General features: G+C 36.1%; 1 protein-coding gene and 1 pseudogene across 5 annotated transcripts in view; one reads left to right on the top strand and one right to left on the bottom strand.

Annotated features, from left to right (window-relative positions):
* Gphn (gephyrin) overlaps positions 1–19,052 on the top strand; it is a 623,546-nt gene that overhangs the window by 142,258 nt on the left and 462,236 nt on the right. The window lies entirely within an intron of this gene.
* On the bottom strand, positions 5,685–6,152 carry LOC114088168 (eukaryotic translation initiation factor 1 pseudogene; annotated as a pseudogene).

Raw genomic sequence — 19,052 nt, 5'->3', positions numbered from 1 at the left:
ATGTTATGTGATTGTGGACTTTACTTCAGTCTTATCTAGTCACTGGCTCATTTGCCCTATCAAGTAGGTAAAGGGAAAATGGTGCTGCTTCTATACTGCCAGATTATGATGCAAATCAGATTTTCCAATTATACTCTTTGATAGTTGAGGTTGAGGGTTGAGGGCTGTATGTTACTATTGAGTGAACATGCTAGTCTGGCTCCTTGCTACGTCTTTACTTATTGTTCATTGGCAAGGATTGGTAGGAGAACCTTTGTGAGGATGAAAGAAGATATTTGAGAGGTTTCACAAAGAACTTATATTTTGATGTAAATTCTGACCAGAAATGTAAAGAACATAAATCCATTAAGTACCTTCTTTGAAAATTCATGGACATGTGCTATAATCATGAATGTAGAAAAAAAAAATTATAATATCACACAGCTCTTTTTCATAACTGGAAAGCTTACTTTGTTCCTAAGTACCTTGCTGTTACTGAGGCTGGCTTTGAACTCATGTTCCTCCTCACTCAACTTAAAGTTGCAAAAAGACCTCTACTTTGGAAATTACAGAACACTGAAGAAAAAAATTTAAGACACTAGAGGCTTGAAAGATGTCCCATGTTCATGGATCAGCAGAATTAATATTGCTAAAATAGCATACTACCAAAAGTGACCTACAGATTCAAAATATTAATGACATTTTAAACAGATCTAGAAAAAACAATCCTAAAATTTTTATGGAAGCATTAAAGACCCAGAATATCCAAAGTAATTCTTGATGAACAACAGTTTTTGAGATACCAGAATTCAAAATATATTATAGAACCATAGTAACAAATACAGCATGATACTGGCATAAAAACAGACATGTATTCAACAGAATAGAATAGAGGACACAGATAAACCCACACATCTACAGTCATATGAACCTTGAAAAATGTGTCAAAAATATTTTGGGGGGAGGGAAAAAAGCCTCTTTAAGAAGTGGTTCTGAGAAAGGTGGATATCTATAGGAAGAAGAAAACTAGAGAGCCTATAGGGGGTGGGTGGATAGAGCTGAGGGGTGAGTAAGGACTGGTACACTGGCGGGGTTGAGTGGGAGGTGGGAGCCCTAGGTGGGACCAGGGAGTGGGCGCCCCTGGGTCCCCTGTGTTGGCCAGATCCTGGGGCCTTGGGAGGTGTGCGTGAAGGGCTGTAACTGGGCCCTTTTTCCTAGCCTGCCTGGCAGAGGGGCTGTGTAGGATATGTCTCCATGCAGTGGATACCCTGGGCATTCTCTGGAACTCTGTTTTGGGTAAGGCACTTCTCCACATGAAGAGCCAGAAAAAGGTGTAGGTGACAGGAATTGAACTTTTGAAGCCAAGTCCTCAGCACACCTCTTAACATCTCAAGAACACTAAGATTTCTTAGAAAATATGTGGGGATTGAAATCATGTTCACCAGAAGTTGGGGATTGTCATAGATGTGGCCATAAACTTTTCCTAAGATAAGTGTGATTGGCCGAACTCTGCTCAGAGGAGGTCTGTACAAGAAGGTGATGCTGGAGAACTACTGGAATCTGGTACTGGTAAATATAAACTACTGGTTTACATTTCTAAACCAGACGTGATCTCCTTCCTGGAGCACGAGAACGAGCCATGAATGATACAAAGAGAAATAGCCAGTGGCCTGTGCCCAGACCCAGAGTGTGTGTGGTTGATCAGGGAATTATCTTCAAATCTGGACATATATGAGGCAGTAATAACAGAAAGACTTACAAGCTGTGGCCTTGAATGGTCCACATTAGGGGAAGACTAGAAATGGGGAGACTTACTTGAGAGAGAGCTAGTAGGTCAGAAGACACATTCTAGGCAAGAAAAAGTCACTCATGTAAATATCCTTCTTGAGAAAAGAGACCATTCTACCAAATTCAGGACAAAATTTTTTTTTTCAGGACAAATTTTTATCTGAATATGTTATCTTATATAATAGAGATTTCCCCATGGGTGAAAGTATATATAATTTTGATACAGATAAGAAAACACCTTTCATTCTAAAAAACACAGCAAGTCTAGGGAGATAAGAAACTTTTGAAACTTACTGTAAGGAATGCAGCAAAGCCTTCAGCCAGATTGCCCATCTTACTCTGCATCAGAGTAATGACCATGAGAAAACTTAGTGAAATTTCGACTCCTACTCTTCATCAAAGAATTTGTACTGGAGAAAGACCCTTGAGGTGTGCTGAATATGGGAAGGCCTTCAGCCAGAACCCTCAACTTACACAACACCAGAGAGTCCACACTAGAGAAAAGCTGTACCCTTGCAAGCAGTAGCCAGCTCACACATGTAACTCAGCACAGGGTTCACATGTTTGGAATCTGGGAAGGCCTTTGGTAACTGTTTATCCCTGCCTCATCACCAGAGGATCCTCTCTGGGGAAAAGATCCTACGAATGCAGAACGCTTCCCTCATACATTATTGCCGGAACTATCACATTTAGGGAAGCCTTTTGACTGTATTGATTGTGGGAAAACATTCACAGATCACATAAGGCTCATCCAGCAAAAGACAATCCATATTGGAGAGAGGCCTTACAAATGCAGCATGTGTGAGAAGGCTTTTAACTGAAGCTCATCCTTGACCATGCATCAGAGAATTCACACAGGAGAGAAGACTTGTGAATGTGCCACCTTCAGCCATTGAGGCTTGCTTAGGCTTCATCATAGGATTCACACGAAGAGAAGCCCTGCAAATGTAAGGAATATGGGAAAGCCTTCCCTCAGAGCACATCTCACCTATAACCAGATAATTCATACTGGTGAGAAACCATACGAATGCAAGGACTGCAGCAAAGCCCTCAGCCAGAATGCATACCTGGCACAACATCAGAAAATGCACACAGGGGAAAAGTCTTACCATTGCCAGGCGTGCAGCAAGGCCTTCAGTCATATTGCATACCTCATTCAGCACCAGAGGATGCATACTCGTGAGAAGCCTTTTGCATGTGAGCAGGGCGGGAAGGCCTTGAGTGATGGCTCCTTTCTTGTTCAGAACCAGAGAGTGCACACTGGCAAAAATCCCTATGAGTGTATTGAGTGTGGGAAGGCATTCAGAGAGCATCCCTGATCTGTCATAAACAATGTCATACTGGCGAGAAACCTTATAAGTTTAAAGTTTGAGAAAGCCTTTAGCCATTGTAAATTCCTGACTCTTCATCAGAGAATTCCTATGGGAGGGAAACCTTACTGTAAGGAATGCAGGAAAGCTTTCAGCCAGATTGCCCATCTTACTCTACATCAGAGAATAATAATGCATTTGGGAAGGCCTTTAGGCAGGGTGGGCATCTTGCCCACCATCAGTGCATACACTCTGGAGCAGTCTTCAGTCCTTCTTCCTCCTCACTCCATTGCCACCAGTTCTTGTGGAGTCAGCCTTCTAAAATGGTGCTAGACTGCCATTTTCCAATCCATGTCCATTCATTATGGTCCACTACTCAATTTCAATTTGACTTCTACAGCATGAAACTATTCCAGCTTAATCTTTTAAAATAAAAATAATCTTCATGTTTCTTTTCCACTAGAGAGAGAGAGAGAGAGAGAGAGAGAGAGAATATGAGAGAAAGAGAAACTAGAGCCCTATCTTGAGAGATAGGTGTGCAGTGTGCAGTCACCCTATGAGAAAATCAATTTTAAGAAGATCAAAGACATAAGTGTAAAATTTTAATCTGTTAAAAGGAAATGGGAAAACACTTCAAGATATAGGCATAGGCAACAACTTCCAGAATAGACTTTTATAGTTCAGGAAATAATAGTAATAATAAAGAAATGGATTGCACCAAATTTAAACTCTCCTTGCCCAGCAAAGGAAACACTTAACTGAGTGAAGAGGTTATGTACAGAGCTGGAGAAAATAATTCTAACTATTGTTTCAACAGAGGAATAATATCTAGAATATATCAAGAACTAAAAACAGAAAGTAAAACAAGCAAACAAACAAACAAACAAAACAAAAACAAAAACAAAAAAACCCAATCAGTGAATTGGCAAATGAATTCAACAGATTCTTCTCAATCTAAGTACAAATAATCAATGATTATATGAAAAAAAATTTCAAACTCTTTAGCCACCAGGGAAATGAATCAAAACTACATTGAAATTCAATCAGAATGACAACCATCAAGATACTAATGGCAATTAATGCTGCAAAAATACAGGGAAAAAGGAATTCCTACACCTTGTTGGTGGAAATGTACATTAGTACAGCCACTATGGAAATCAGTATGAAGGTTCGTAAAAAAGCTAAAAATAGAACCACTGTATAATCCAAGTATGCCAGTCTTTGTTGTATAATCAAAGGAATTATTGTCAGCATACAATGGAGATGCCTGAATAACCATTGTTGGGGCACAGTTTTTAATACCCAAATATTGAAATCAACCAAGGTGCCCCTTAACAGGTGGAAAGAAAAGAATTCACTGGTGTATAAATACAATGGAATACTATTAAGCCACGATGAAAAACAAAATCAAGTCATTTGTATCATTTTCAGTAGACTGGAGATTATCATATTAAGCAAATTAAGCCAGATTTGGAAATAGAGGTATTTATGATTTCTCTTATATGTGAAATTTTAGGAGACAAAACCCAAACAAACAAAAGTACCCAAAAACCAAAGCACAGATGACATAAAAATACAAGAAAGACTATAAGAGGATTAGCTGAGGCGGTGGGAGTTAACAGGGTTTGGAAATGATCAAAATATGTTACATGTGTATGACTGTGCCCCAATGAAACCCACTATTTTGTATAGTTACTATGCAGTAATAAAAATATTTGTTTTATGGACCAGACTATGGTCTATCTTGGTGACTCTTGTATGTGAGCTTGAGAAGAATGTGTATTCTGCTTTTTTTGTATGAAGAAATCAGTAGATGGCAGTTATATCAAGTTAATTGATGGTATTATGGAGCTCAACTATACTCTTGATGATTTTCTTTTATTTATTTATTTATTTATTTCTGAAAACAAGTTTTATTTAAATAAGGGTTTAAATACATTACATAACATTAAAACTGGAAGGGAAAAAAACAAAAAAAAAAACAGTTTATTACTTCACATGGCACTGGGCAGCTGTTGCTAGTGAGTTGCAGGCTCTATAGCTAGCTACAGGACTGATAACATCAGTTTGAAATTTGTTCCCTTGTCAAAAGTTTGACTGATATTAAGCTGGCCTCACATTCTGTTGTTTTGGACACCCCTTAGCTAGAATACATCTAGTCAAAAAGAAGACCTTGGTGGCAAGCCAGATGTCCCATCACCTCACTGGAAGGAAGGTGGCCTCTGAGTTTTGCCCACCTGGTCAGGTTAGACACCAGGGATTCTTTTTAAAAAACAAAATGAAACAAAAAACCCTCCAGAATTACCAAAGGCTCCCTTCTAGTGGTACAGCTGCCTTACCCCATTCCTCCTGATCAGGTCATGACACTTTTAGGGCAAGGGCCTCAGCTAAGGGAGAGTTGAGAAGCTTCTGGTCAGACATAGCCATCTGATCTTGGGGCTCTGGGCTTTGCTGAAACATCACGTTATTGCCTTGTTTTAGGGTAAACACTGCCAGGCACCTACTGTTTGACCTCTGTTTAAATGAGGGACTTCAAGACTAGACAGCATGGCTCTTTTCAGCTTATTGCATGAAGGAATTACACTAGTCCAAGTTAAAACCGGACTCCAAATGGTTACATTATACAAACTGTGAGGTTTTTAAACTTGTGACAAGGGACAGAAGGGAAATTCTACTCATTGCAAGGAAATCCTCACTTAAGCTTCAGTGAGCCACAAGCACTTAAAACCCATGAACCTTCAACTGATCCTCCTTAGCCAGTCCAATCTCTACCAGGAACTGGCATATGTTCTTGCACTGGTCACCCTGTAGCTGAATTACTTCTCCATATTCTGTATGCTCAATTTCAGTATCATTGCAGGCAAATTTCTTCTTAAATGGCTTCACTAGTTTCTTTTTATTGTAATCATCAGCGATCCCTTGGACAGTAGTAAAGGTCTTCCTGCCATTTCTCTGTTGAATTCTTATATGGATATAATCCTCAGTGCCAGCAGGAAGCAGGTCATCACCCTTACTTGCATCAGCAAAGGGGTCGAAAGAATGGAGGTTCTGGATACCGGACATATGATACAATTCCTTTTCTTCCGTGGAAACGGCCTGAGGAAGGCAGCTGCGAGAGAAGGCGTGCGGTGGGGACAGAGCATATTGGCGGCAGCTCAGTGACTGGGGCTTTCTTTTATTTTTTTATTAATGTTTTTAAAAAATAAATGACAGTGGAATGTATTACAATTCTTGTTCCACATATAGAGCACAATTTTTTCACATCTTTGGTTGTATATAAAGTGTGCTCACATCAATTCATGTCTTCATAAGTGTACTTTGGATAATGATGTCCATCACATTCCACCATCCTTGCTAAGACCTGCCCCCTCCCTTTCCCTCCCACCCTTCTGCCCTATCTAGAGTTAGTCTATTCCTCCCATGCTCTCCCTCTCTACCCCACTGTGAGTGGGTCATCTTATATCAGAGAAAACCTTCAGCATTTTTTTGGGGGGGGGGGCATTGTATAACTTGACGTAGCATTATCTTCTCCAACGCCATCCATTTACCTGCAAATGCTATGATTTTATTCTCTTTTATTGCCAAGTAATATTCTATTGTGTATATATGCCACATTTTTTAATCCATTCATCTACTGAAGGGCATGTAGTTTGGTTCCACAGTTTAGCTATTGTTAATAATGCCTATAAACATTGATGTGGCTGTGTCCCTGTGGTATGCTGTTTTTAAGTCCTTTGGGTATAGACAAGGAGAGGGATAGCTGGGTCAAATGGTGGTTCCATTCCCAATTTTCCAAGGAATCTCCATACTGCTTTCCATAGTGGTTACACCAATTTACAGTCCCACCAGCAATGTATGAGTGTACCTTTTCTCCCACATTCTTGCCAACACTTACTCTTATTTGTCTTCATAATAGCTGCCATTCTGATTGGAGTGAGATGATATCTTAGAATAGTTTTGATTTGCATTTCTCTGATTGCTAGAGACGATGAACATTTTTTCATATATTTGTTGATTGATTGTATATCTTCTTCTGAGAAGTAGCCGTTCAGGTCCTTGGCCCATTTATTGATTGGGTTATTAGCTTTTTGAGTTCTTTATATACCCTAGAGATTAGTGCTTTATCTGATGTGCGAGGGGTAAAAGTTTGCTCCTAAGATGTAGGCTCTCTATTCACCTTACTGATTGTTTCTTTTGCTGAGAAGAAGCTTTTTAATTTGAATCCATCCCATTTATTGATTCTTTGTTTTAATTCTTGCACTATAGGAGTCTTATTAAGGAAGTTAGGGCCTAATTCCACACGATGAAGATTAGGGCCTACTTTTTCTTCTAATAGACCCAGAGTCTCTGGTTTAATTCCTAGGTCCTTGATCCACTTTGATGTTTTGTGCATGGTGAGAGATAGGGGTTCAATTTCACATTGTTGCATATGGATTTCTAGTTTTCCCAGCACTATTTATCTTTTCTCCAATGCATATTTTTTGTTCCTTTGTCTAATATAAGATAATTGTAATTGTGTGGGGTAGTCTCTGCATTCTCTATTCTGTACCATTGGTCTACAAGTCTGTTTTGGTGCCAATACCATTCTGTTTTTGTTACTATTGCTCTGTAGTATAGTTTAAGGTCTGGTATAGTGATGCCACCTGCTTCACTCTTCCTGCTAAGAATTGCTTTAGCTATTCTAGGTCTCTTATTTTTCCAGATGAATTTCATGATTGCTTTTTCTCTTTCTATGAGGAATGCCATTGGTATTTTGATCAGAATTGCTTAAATCTGTATAGTGCTTTTGGTAGTATGGTCATTTTGATAATATTAATTCTGCCTATCCAAGAGCAAGGTAGATATTTCCATTTTCTAAGGTCTTCTTTTATTTCTTTATTTAGGGTTCTATAGTTTTCATTGTATAGATCTTTCACTTCTTTCATTAAGTTGATTCCCAAGGTTTTTTTTTTTGTTTTTTGTGTTTTTTTGAGGCTATTGTAAATGGGATAGTTTTCCTCATTTCCTTCTCAGAGGATTTGTGACAGATGTACAGAAATTCCTTTGATTTATGGGTGTTGATTTTATATCCTGCTACTTTGCTGAATTCATTTATTAGTTGTAGTACTTTTCTGGTGGAGCTTTTTGGGTCTTCTAGTTATAGAATCATATCTTCAGCAAATAGTGCTAATCTAAATTCTTCTTTTCCTATACGTATCCCTGTAATTTCTTTTGTCTATATAATCGCTCTGGCCAATGTTTGAAGAACTGTGTTAAATAGAAGTGGTGAAAGAGGGCATCTCTGTCTTGTTCCAGTATTTAGAGGGAATGCCTTCAATTTTTCTCCATTTAGAATGATGTTGGCCTGACGCTTAGCATAGATAGCCTTTACGATGTTGAGCTATGTTCCTGTTATCCCTAGTTTTTCTAGAGTTTTGAACATGAAAGGTTCTGTATTTTGTCAAACTGCATCTATTGAGATGATCACATGATTCTTATCTTTGAGTCTATTGATGTGATGAATTATATTTATTGATTTCCATATGTTGAACCACCCTTGCATCTCTGGAATGTGGTGCACTTGATTGTGGTGCACTATCTTTTGGATATATTTTTGTATTTGATTTGCCAGAATTTTATTGAGGATTTTTGCGTCTGTGTTCATTAGAGATATTCGTCTGAAGTTTCCTTTCTTTGATGTGTCTTTGCCTGGTTTTGGAATCAGGATGATATTGGCCTCATAGAATGAGTTTGGAAGTGTTGCTCCTTTTTTTGTTTCCTGAAATAAATTGAAGAGTATTGGTATTACTTCTTCTTTAAAGGTCTTTTGGAACTCAGCTGTGTATTTATCCCGTTCTGGGCTTTTCTTGGTTAGTAGGCTTCTGATGGTGTCTTCTATTTCATCACTTGATATTGATCTGTTTAAATTGTGTATCACATCCTGATTCAATCAGGGCAAATCGTCTGAGTTCAGAAATTTGTCGATGTCTTCAATATCTTCTATTTTATTGGAGAATAAGTGTTCAAAATAATTTCTAATGATCCTCTGTATTTCTGTAGTGTCTGTTGTGATATTGTCTTTTTCATCACATATGCTGGTAATTTGATTTTTCTCTCTCTCTTTCTTTTTTAGTACAGCTAAGGGTCTGTGAATTTTATTTAGTTTTTCAAAGAACTTGTTTTGTCAAGTTTTTCAATTGTTTCTTTTGTTTTGATTTCATTGTATTTATCTCTAATTTTAATTATTTCTTGCCTTCCACTGCTTTTGCTGTTGATTTTTTTCTTCTTTTTCTAGGGCTTTGAGATGTAATGTTAAGTCATTTATTTGTTGACCTTTTCTTCTTTTAAGGAATGAACTCCATGCAATGAACTTTCCTCTTAGTACTGCTTTCATAGTGTCCCAGAGATTTCGATGTTGTTTCTATGTTCTCATTTACCTCTAAGAATTTTTAAATTTCTTCCTTGATGTCTTCTCTAACCCATTGTTCATTCAGTAGTATATTGTTTAGTCTCACAAGGTGTTGGAGTAATTTTTATTTTGTCATTGCTGAAACTGATCCAATTTCATTCCATTATGATCTGATAAAATGTATGGTAGTATCTCTATTTTTTTTGTACTTGCTAAGAGTTGCTTTGTGGTATAATATATGCTCTATTTTAGAGAAGGATCCATGTGCTGCTGAGAAGAAATTGTATTCTCTTGTTGAAGGATGAAATAGTCTATATATGTCAGTTAAGTCAAAGTTATTAATTGTATTATTGAGATCTATAGTTTTTTTTATTCAACTTTTGTTTGGAAGATCTATCTAGTGGTGAGAATGGTGTGTTAAAGTCACCCAAGATTATTGTGTTGTAATCAATTTGAACCTTGAACTGAGAAGAATTTGTTTGATCAACATAGTTGCTCTATTTTGGGGGGCATATATATTTGTGATTGTTATGTCTTGTTGGTGTATGGTTCCTTAAGCAGTATGTAATGTCCTTCTTTATAACCTTTTGATTATTTTGGCTTGAAATCTACTTTTTTTTTTTTTTTTTTGATATGAGGATGGAAACCCCTGCTTGCTTCTGAAGTCCATGTGAGTGGTATGATTTTTTTCCCAACCTTTCACCTTCAGTCTGTGTATGTTTATTCCTATCAGATGAGTCTCCTGGAGGCAGAGTATTGTTGGGTCTTTTTAAAAAAATCCAATATGCTAGCCTATGTCTTTTGATTGGTGAGTTTAAGCCATTAACATTCAAGGTTATTATGGAGACATGGTTTGTATTCTCAATATGTGTTTATTTTTGTTATTTGAGTTGACTTGATTTTCTTCTTTGATTAGTTTTTCCTTTAGGGTACTACCTCCCTCTGTTGATTTTTATTGTTTTTCATTTTCTCTTCACCGAATATTTTTCTAATGATGTTTTGTAGTGCATGTTTTCTAGCTGTAAATTCTTTTAACTTTTCTTTATCAAATGTAAAGCTTACTTTTGCTGGATACCAACAAGATTCTTGGTGGGCATCCATTTTTTTTCAGAGCTTGATATATATTGTTCCAGGATCTTCTTTTAGGGTCTGTGTTGAAAAATCTGCCTTTATCCTAATTGGTTTTCCATTATATGTAATCTGATTCTTTTTTCTTGTGATTTTTAAAGTTCTCTGCTCATTCTGTATGTTGGGCATTTTTAATATGATGTTCCTTGGTGTGGATCTGTTGCTATTTTGTACATTCGGCATTCTGTAAGCTTATTGAATTTGGATTTCCAATTCATTGTTCATGTTTGGAAAGTTTTCTGATATTATTTCATTGAATAGATTGTTCATTTCTTTAGTTTGGACCTCTATGCCTTCCTCTATCCCAATAACTCTTAATTTTGGGCTTTTTATGCCATCCCATATTTCTTGAATATTCTGCTCATGGTTTCTTACCATTATCACTGTGTGGTCTACGTTCTTCTCAAGATTATATATTTTTTCTTCATTGTCTGATGTCCTATCTTCCAAGTGGTCTACTCTGTTGATGATGCTTTCATTTGAGATTTTAATTTGGTTTATGGTTTGTTTTATTTCAAGGATTTCTGCTTGTTTGTTTGTTTGTTTTTTAGAACCTCTATCTCCCTGTTGAGGTGATCTTTTGCTTCCTGTATTTGTTTATGTAGCTCTTTGTCAAAGTGGTTTTTCACTGCCTGTATTTGTTCTCTTATATCTTCCTTGAGTTCACAGAACATTTTAATCATGTATATCCTGAAATCTTTCTGTCATTTTTTTCTATTGTGGCTGCCAATGATTCTAATAATGTGGTGTCTTGATTTGTTTGGGGCACTTACTTCCCTTGTCTTTTCATGTTGCTTCTATGTCTTCCTTTCCAGCTCTGTGGGTCTGGGGTTTATTGTTTTTACTCTATAGCTTTGTAGTGCTATTGTAGGGTTCTAAGACTTCTCCTTTATGGGGGAGGACAATGTTAAGAGATCCCAATATCAACAGTATACCACCCATGAACCATTTGTTATTATTAAGATGTTTACAGTTTAGTCTCAATGTACAGGAATGTTGGATTCAATTATTATCTATAATATAATCTGTAGTTTTTTTAATAGGGTTTACATTTTCTGACCGTGGACAATGAATTGGGGGTGGGGAGTAGGACAATATTCTGAGGAGGTATGAAGTAAGGAAATCAGTCATATATGAATGTGTGTGTGTGTGTGTATGTGTGTGTGTGTTTGTGTGTGTATCTATCTATCTATCTATCTATCTTAGGAAGTGTGAAAGAGAAATCTAATGAAGAGGGTTAGTAGCAAGAGAATAGACAGGATGTAATTTAGGGTAGACAAGTATGTGGGAAGACAGAAGAGTACATAAAATAAGCACACATATGTATTTAGAAAAATACGGGATGGAGGGGAGAAAGAACAATTAATGAGGAAAAAAGGAAGGGCATATATAACCCTCCATGTTATATTATTCAGATGACTTGGTCCTCAAAATCCTATTTCATGCAATGTTCTTGATTTACATATGTTGGGGACGTGAGGGCTGCAGGATAGTGGGGTGGAAGAAAAAAAATACTTGAAGGAAGAAACCAGGATTGTTGCTAAATGTTGAGATCTGTATCTTCCCTACTTCTCTTCTCATCTAGTAGTTGGGGTTGTCTGTTGTAAGCTGGTGTCTCTGCCCTCAGGATGGTGGAGTTAACCAGTGTGGGAAGGCTGGTCCTAGTGCAGGGCTCCTGGAAGCGGGGAGCAGCACCTGCCAGTCCCTGCAGGGAGACTGCACCTCACGGGTCTCTTTTTAGGACCACTTGTATGACTTAAGCCCTGGTACTATCTCCCTGTCTTGCCTGGGGATTTCCGAGATCCTGGTGTCTCTGTTAACCTCCAAACCTTAGCCCCGTCTCCCTCTCCCTTAGTAGTTCCCAATTGAGGGAAGTCTCATACCGTGGCTACCATGGGCAGAGCCCTGGTCACATTGTTCACCTGTCCAACTGAGAGTTGTTTTGAGTTGGGCAGTTAGTGTGTTGGGTTACACCACAGGGGAGAGAGAGGAGTTGGAAACCTGGTACCTGGCCAGCTGGAGATCCAATCTGGGAGCTCCCCCCACATAATATGGCGATGGGGGTGAGCCAAGATGGAGGCATCCTGCTTCCAGTGCCAGTGTGTTGGGTTGAGTGGGGGGAGCCAGGCAATGACATTGTGCTATGGGTAGGTAGCAGCTGAGTGCCCTGCATCAGAGCAGAGCGAAGTCTGGGAGTTCTGCAGAGGTGCTGATAGGTGATTCTGTGAATGCGCTTGCGAACCCTAGCTGGCTAGAATTTCAGGCTTTCAATGTCTGAAGTCAGGAGTCTGGAGTCCTGCTGGAACCCTGAGGCTCAGAGCTCTGTGTGGGGTCACAGCATTGGTGATTTCTGTGGGAAGCAGCTGTATAGGGGTCCTCTAACACTCTCTGAGATGCAGTATTCTGAATAGGTGAGATCTGGATCACGGAGTGACATAGAATACTTCTCTTGATGATTTTCTACCTGCTGAATTATTTTTATTTCTGATAGAGGAGTGTTGAAATCTGTGAGTATAGTAATGTGTTCATCTATTTTTCCTCAAAATTCTATTAGTTTTTGCCTCATATATATTAACCTTGTTTACTGCATACATGGTAGAGATTGGTATATTTTGGAAAATAGATCCCTTTAGCATATTGTAGTGCTCCTCTCTATCCCTATCCTCTATCCCTGGTTTTAAATTTGCTTTGCCTTAAATTAATATAGTCATTCCTGTTTTCTTATGATTAGTGTTATCATATCTCAATCAATTCACTTTAAATCTATGTGTGTTTATAGTTTTAAGGAGTCTCCTGCAGATAACATATAGGTGAGTTGTTTTTAGTTTCAGTCTGAAAAGCTGTTTTTTTAAAACATATGCATTTAGATCATTGGCATTAACAGCGATTACTGTTATAGTTGCATTAATAGCTACCATATTTATTAACCTTTTAAATTTTGAGATGTTATCTTGCTGTGTTGCCCAAGTTGGCCTTGAACTCCAGGGATCAAGTGATCTTCCTGCCTTGGATATAGGTGCATGTTACCATGCACAACTTGTGGATATTTTTATTTCTTGACTGTATTCTTTCTTTCTATTTATCTTCCACTCTTTGTCTGCTTTTTGTGGTTTAGTTGAACATTTTAAATAATTTGAGTTTCTCTACTATTTAAGTATATACATTATGCTTCTGCTTTTATTATGTTTGTGTGGGAGGGTAGTTGTCTTAGTGACTACAATATATATTTACTCCTTAACCCAGTAGACTTTCAAATAGCACTCTATTGCTTCGTGGATAGTGTAAACACCTTTTAGTAACTAAATAATCCTATTTTCACCTCTGCATCTTGTATCATTACTGTCATTCATTTAACTCATGTATAATCTTTCAAAAGTGGCCTATACATACATACATGATAAAAAACATTAATCTATAATTATTTTGAACAAACCATTATGTTAGATTAATTAAGTTTAAAGAAAAGTTCTTGTTTTATCTTCATTTATTGTTTTTAGAATCATGTTCTTCCTTTCTTTTCATAGATCCAGGTTTATATAGTTTTTTTCTTTCTTACTTTAGCTGAATGTGGTGGCACATGTCCATAATCCCAGCAATTTGGGGGCTAAGGGAGGAAGATCAGAAATTCAAAACCAGCCTCAGCAATTTAACAAGACCCTGTCTCAAACTGAAAGTAAAAGGAACCCAAGGATATGGCTTAGATTAAGCACCCCTGGTTCAATCTCTGTTATAAGAAAACAAGTTCTTTTGACATTTATTGCAAGTCAGGAATATTAGCAAAAATTACCTTGATTTTTTTACTATATCAAAATGTCATTGCCCTTCTTTTTCAAAGAATTATTTTATAGAATATAGAATTCTAGGTTTTATTCTTTTAACACTTAAATATTTCACTCTGATCTATTCTTATTTGTATAGTTTTTGAGAAGTTGGATGAATTCTTATCTTTCTTCCTCTAAAGTAAGTTCTTTCTATTCCTCTGACTTCATTGAGGATTTTTTCTTTACCTTACTCTTCTATATGTTGAATATAACATGACTATGTGTAGTATTTTTGGTATTTATCCTGCTTAATATTCTCTGAGTTTCTCAAATTTGCATTTTGATGGTTTGTTTAAAATTATAACTTATTATTGCTTCAAGTATTTTTTTCTATCCCACTGGTATTCCATATACATTCCTAACTTTGGTAGTTGTCCCTTGGTTCTTGAATGTTAAGTTCTATTTTTCTTTTTTTGTTTTTTAAATAAGTGTTTGTTTTCTCTACTTTGTAGTTTTGGAGGTTATTCTGATTTGTCTTTGAGCTCAGAGATTTTTTTAACCTTTGTCCAGTCTATTAATAGGTTCACCAAAGACATTCTTCCTATTACAATTTCTTTTTTAAATCTGTCACATTCCTTTTTGATTCTTTCTTAGGATTTCCATCTCTCTGCTTACATTGCCTATCTGTTCTTTCATTGCTGTCTACCTTATCCATTAGGGCCCTTAGATTATAACTACAGTTAATTAAAATCCGATCTGATAACTCAGTATTCCTATCATGTCTGGTTCTAATGCTTGCTCTATTTTTTCATTTTGTTTTGTGTTTTTTTCTTTTTGCCTTTTAGTATGCCTTGTAATTTTTTTATATAGACAGTTATGATCTGCTTTGTAAAAGGAATTACTGTCATTGACTGCTAGTAATGTGGTGGTAAACTGTGGGTAGAAGGAAAATATTTTACAGTCCTGTGGTTTGGTCTGTCTTTTACTCACTTTTTTATTCTAGACTTATATATTTGCAAGTATTTTTCAATTTCTAACAGCTTAGTTGGGACAGGGTGGCTAGAATTGGCTATAATTGTGTACATTTTCCTTCTCACGTTTTATTTAACACATGATAAAATCCTAGCAAATTATGCTCTCCTTGAATAATATTTTTCTGTGTGCAGACCTTGTTGTAAAGAAGTGTGGTCTGCCATATTTTAAAATGTTTCCTTTTACCCCTCCCACTGCTGGATTGTCAAGACAATTTATCTGATATTTATTTATAAGAATCTGGTTGTGCTCCTGAAGGTAAAATTCATCAGGTTGTGGTTTTGTGTGTCTGATATCCACAACTGGCTCCTCCTGGAGCTTTTGACTTTCAGACTTGTTTACACCAAAATATCAGCATTCATCAAGTACAATTCAGGTTCTTTTACTGCTGTATTAGTTTCTGTGGAGAATATTTTCCTGGATTTCTATAGTGGTAAATGGTCTGTCTGTTGGACTCCCTAGTTGTGAGAGCAGTAGTTTGCTGTGACCTCACTTCTCTTATGAATCTAAGAGAAGTTATTATCTTTCAGTTTGGTTGACTGTTTCCTTGTGGTTAAGGTTGAATGGTAACTTTCATGCTTCTTACAAAAATTAAAAGTCCTCTCTTATTTATTTATGTACCCAATTCAGTTTGTTCACTAATAATTCTTCATATTTAGTTCATACTCTTTAGTAGAGGATTTAAGTGAACTTTTCTTATACTAGATTGAAAGTGTTTAGATTTAGATGTGGAAGAGAAATATAGATTGAGCATCTCTTATCTGAAACGCTTAGAACCAGAAGTGTTTTGAATAAATTAGTTGAAATCTAAAGTGTAAATTTATATTTAAAAATTGTCAGTTGCTTTTGCAGGGTCATTTCTTGCTTTTGAGTTTTATTTCACTGAATATTTAGAAACTAAAGAATAAGTTATTGATTCATTTTTACTGACTTCTTAGCAATTTTCAAATTGGTAAGTGCTTTATGTTTACGGTCATAAACATGAGACTGTATTGTCTACTCAGAATTGTAAATATTGTGCTTAGTTCCTCCCATATAGTATTTTAAACATGAACTTTTAAAGATAGTAATTCTCTTACTACACAAAAATCCTTCCTGATTATAGAAAGGTAGGATATTAATGGCATTCTATAAAGAAAGAGGGGCTAGAGATGTAGCTTAGTGGTAAAGGACACAAAATCTGGGCATGCACAATATTCCTGGGTTCAGTCCCTTTCACTGAAAAGAGAAAGAGATAATCTGATGGGGGATAATCCATAAATGCAATATAAAGATTTAATCAAAAATCCGTTGGTTATACATAATAGTACATTATAGTTGCAGTGCTTAGGACATAATGAATATTAACTAATGCCTTGATTCTAGACTAGAAAGATGAGTATATACAGAGAAAGATCCTTATTATTAGTTTAGATCCCTCCTAAATGGTTTATTTTACAAATATGTCCAAGAATTTCATAAGTTTGAGTGCCAATTCTTGCTGATAATAGATAAACCATCATTTTTCTTTATAAATTAAGGGAGGGTATCCAGGAACAATGGTGCATGCTTGTAATCCCAGCTGCGGGGACAGCTGAGGCAGGAGGATCCCGAGTTCAAAGCTAGCCTCAGAAATTAGTGAGGAACTAAGTAACTCAGTGAGACCCTGTCTCTATATAAAATGTAACCCAGTGGTTGAGTGCTCCTGGGTTCAATTCCCTGCACAAAAATAAATAAATACATGAATAAATAATAGGGAGGGCATAATTTAATGTTGTTTTGATGTCTGTGTGTATCTCAGTTTGTATCAAATTTCATTATTAAAATTTCCTAAAGTAAAATCTTTTAAGGCATTCTAATATATAAAACAAATAACAACAGAGCTGTTTGGCTGGAAATGGGGAAGGAATACCATTGATTTTTCCATAGAATCCATGAGATATCATGTAGCATTCTTACCAAATCATTTGACTGAAAGATTCCTGTTGTTTTTTCGACCTATAAAAATCTGCATTTATTGAATAATGCTATGGAATGGCATTTATTAAAATGATAAATTTTCATTAAATCACTTTTAATGTTATACAGTTATAGAAATGCATGGCAATCCAGAATAATGAGATATATATGAGGACTATGGTCAGTATGACATAGTGATTAAGATTGTAGACTCAAGTTACAGGGCTTGGGATCTCCTAATAACTGCTGTTATTAGCTGTTTGATCAGTAGTGAAATGCTTAATCTCTCCATGCTTCAGTTTTCTCCTTTGTAAAATGAGGATACATGTAGTATTAACACTGTATGATTGTGTCAATTAAGTGACATAATTAATGTGAACTGCTTAGTATATCAATATCAACTCATGACTATAGATCAGAAGGATGGACATTTACAGCAAAATAGCTAGTTAAGAATTTTACTTAGGATTTTTTTATGGAATATTTCAAGGAATTTTCCATTCTTCTGTCAAATATAATTATGACATGAACCAGGTTGGGATACAAGTTTATTAAAATTTTTGTATTAGTACTGTTCATTTTTACTACATGCTGTTAGTGCCATTTCTCCTGTTTTGTGTGACTTATGTGATGGAATAATGCATAATTTTTATTAATCAGTGGAGCTAAGTTCTTAGTAATTCTAGTAGGTGTCATATACTGAAGAAAGAAAAACAGAAAAATTAAATGACCAAAAAATGATTGATTTTGATGTGGTTTAGACATGAAAACACAGTCACTAGCTTCTTAAAGTGTAGTGTTTTTTTTAAAATTATGATTCAAAATCAAAATCCTTTGCATTGATGACAAATCTTAATTAGAAATGATAAATTTATTTAGTAGGAAACCAAAGTTTCAGAATTTTTTTTTTGATTTCTTGTTCTGATTCTGACTGAAAATTTGGATGCAACTTGTATTTAGAAAAATGCCTTCCTTAGCAGAAGTTGTTTTACATATAGCTGATTAGAAAGTCATTAAAAGACCAAAGGTTGGGCTGGGGATGTGGCTCAAGTGGCAGCGCGATCGCCTGGCATGCGCGGGGCGCTGGATTTGATCCTCAGCACCACATAAAAATAAAATAAAGATGTTGTATCCACCAAAATAAAAAAAATAAACATTAAAAAATTCTCTCTCTCTCTCTCTCTCTTAAAAAAAAAAAAAAAGACCAAAAGTTTATTCCATTTTAATTAAGTCTCCCAAACTCAAACTCCCAAGCTCTGAAGTTTATAACTAAGCTGTTCTCCTTGGCAAGATGGACAAGCAACATTATGAAAACAAATTTATGGTATAATATACCTTCAATTTTAGTTAAACTCAGCTGGAAAACAACTTTTCTTATAGTCTTATAGCGCGCAACATTCATTCATTCATTTATGTCGCTGCTGTGGAAATAGTAAAGAGATTTCTGTTCAAATTTGGAAAATCAGAAAATTTGTAACAAATCAACAATTTGGGCTCAGTGTCTAGTAAACATAGTTTGAAAATTATATATTAACCTAAATTACTCTTCTGATTACAAACACAATGAAAAGAATATTTTATTACAATTAGTAAGGAATGAATCCTAACTTTTCCACTTTCCAATTTTTAATGAAAAATTGTTTATATGTATAAATCATTTATATCAATGGCATATCTAGATTTGAGAACTTAAAACTTGTAATTTTAAGGGTCCAATAAAAGTTATAT

The sequence above is a fragment of the Marmota flaviventris genome, chromosome 2, assembly GCF_047511675.1.
Source record: "Marmota flaviventris isolate mMarFla1 chromosome 2, mMarFla1.hap1, whole genome shotgun sequence".
NCBI lineage: Eukaryota > Metazoa > Chordata > Mammalia > Rodentia > Sciuridae > Marmota > Marmota flaviventris.
Note: the sequence above shows the minus strand (reverse complement) of the source record. Positions and strands in the feature narration are given on the sequence as shown.